The 2,059-nt window shown below is 37.2% G+C and overlaps 1 pseudogene; it reads right to left on the bottom strand.

The window, feature by feature from the left end:
• Positions 1-566: 566 nt before the first annotated feature.
• Positions 567-1,491, bottom strand: LOC106833808 (olfactory receptor 14A16-like; annotated as a pseudogene).
• Between the last annotated feature and the right edge of the window lie 568 nt (positions 1,492-2,059).

The raw sequence follows: 2,059 nt of genomic DNA, 5'->3' as shown, positions 1-2,059 counted from the left end.
AAGATATCTAGCCATGAAAAGACATGGAGGAAGCTTAAATGTACAGTACCAAGTAAAAGAAGCTGGTCTAAAAATGTATATTGTATGATTCTGGAAAAGCCAAGACTATGGAGGCAGTAAAAAAATGGGTTTTTGCCAGAGGTAGACGGAGAAAAGGGAAATAAATAGGCAGAACACAGAGGATTTGGGGGGTACTAAAAATACTGTGTGGTGTTATAATAATAAATATATGCAATTATACATTTGTCCAAACCCATAGAATGTACAACACTACGAGAGAAGCCCTAGTGTAAAGTACAGACTTTGGGTAATTATGAGATATTAATATAAATCTTTCTTGGTAAAACATGAATGATTCTGGTGGGCTATATGGCTAATGGGGGAGGCTATGCAAGTGTAGGGGTACAGGTTATGTGGAAAATCTCTATACTTTCCTCTCAATTTTGTTGTAAACCTAAAAATGCTCTAAAAATTGTCTTAAAAAGATTTGAAGTAAAAATATCAAGAAATAATGTGTGTATAATTGTAGATGGCATCTATTATTGCAACAAACGAAGAGATAGTTTTCACTTTTTGGTAAAAATTTCCTTTAATAATATCCCCAGAGACATTTTCACGGCATTATTTCTTAGACTATACTAGATGAGAGTAAATGTTCAGGTCACCACAGTGTAGAACATAGAAATCATAGGGTCTGAAATAAAAGTCACTGAAGTAGGTTTCAGATAAGCAAAGAATCCATTGGAGATAATTAATACAACCAGCATCAGATGAGGAAGGCAGGTGGAGAAGCCTTTTGACGCTTCTGTTGATGGGATCTTCCTGACAGTGGAGAAGATGCAGATGTAGGAAGCGATGATGAAAATAAAACAGCAGATACTCAACACCACTCTAATGAGGATAGGAAAAATTTCTCTTATTCAATTTTCTGAGCAAGACATAGCCAATAACTGCAAGATGTCACAAAAGCACTTATGGAATATATTAGACCCACGATAGGATAAGGAGAAGGTACCTGCTGTGTGCATCACGGCACTCATATCCCCACCCGGCCAAGACACGGTGGTTGACTGAACACATGCATCCCTGTTCACGATGACTTCATAGTGCAGGGGATGGAAGGTGGCACCATAGTGGTCAAAGCACAGCACTGTGAGGAGTGCAGCTCTGTGGTTGTTGAAAAAGCATGAGAAAGACCTGGGCAACACAGCTAAGGAATGAGATGTAGTTAATGTGAATCAAAGAGTTGGCAGTGGATGTAGAAATTGTGATTGATATTAGGCAGAGATCCAAGAAGGATAAATTCTTCAAGAAGAAGTACACGGAGGTGTGGAGATGCTGGTCCAAAGTTGTGATCATGATGATGAAGACATTTCCCATGAGGGCATAGAATTAAATCAAGGAGAAGAGCACTGAATGCAAAATGTACATATTTTTATTGGTCGAAAATCCTGTGAGGGTATATTCTGTCACAAACGTGAGATTTGTCATTACTGGAGGCATAACCTGTATAAAAAAAAGGATAGAGGATTAAAACAACAATATCAAGACTTTAAATGTTGAGCATATATTGTGTATCTCCATACGGCAATCACACAGCATATTTACCGTAAACATTACTTCCATCTAATTCCTAGCCAGCGTATTAATCGCCAAGCATTATGTGAATAATATTGCTTTATTGAACCACTTTATTTTCAGTTAAAATACATGTCATTATTATTTTGTTTAAATGCGTCCTGTGAAAGATGACAAAAGACTGAAAATTTCAACTTACCTTAACAAAACTCGAACAACAGAGTATCCTCCCCATGTTTCTCAATAAACCCAAATTGACAAACCAACGACTGCTAAGTTGTTTTCCGGTCTTCCTGTCCGTACATCCTATCCCATGACTGACACAACCTCACTTTCAGCTCACCTTCCAAGGAGTTGAACAACCCTTAGAAAAAATGAACTCTTACAGACCTTCCTCAATGTATTCCATAAAATCTTTAACCTACTTATTCTCTGCCAAAGACTCAGCTTAGAGATGTTCTCATATTTAAAATTTTAATAA

Source organism: Equus asinus, chromosome 23 (assembly GCF_041296235.1).
Source record: "Equus asinus isolate D_3611 breed Donkey chromosome 23, EquAss-T2T_v2, whole genome shotgun sequence".
Classification (NCBI taxonomy): Eukaryota; Metazoa; Chordata; class Mammalia; order Perissodactyla; family Equidae; genus Equus; species Equus asinus.
This window is presented reverse-complemented; position numbering and strand designations above follow the sequence as displayed.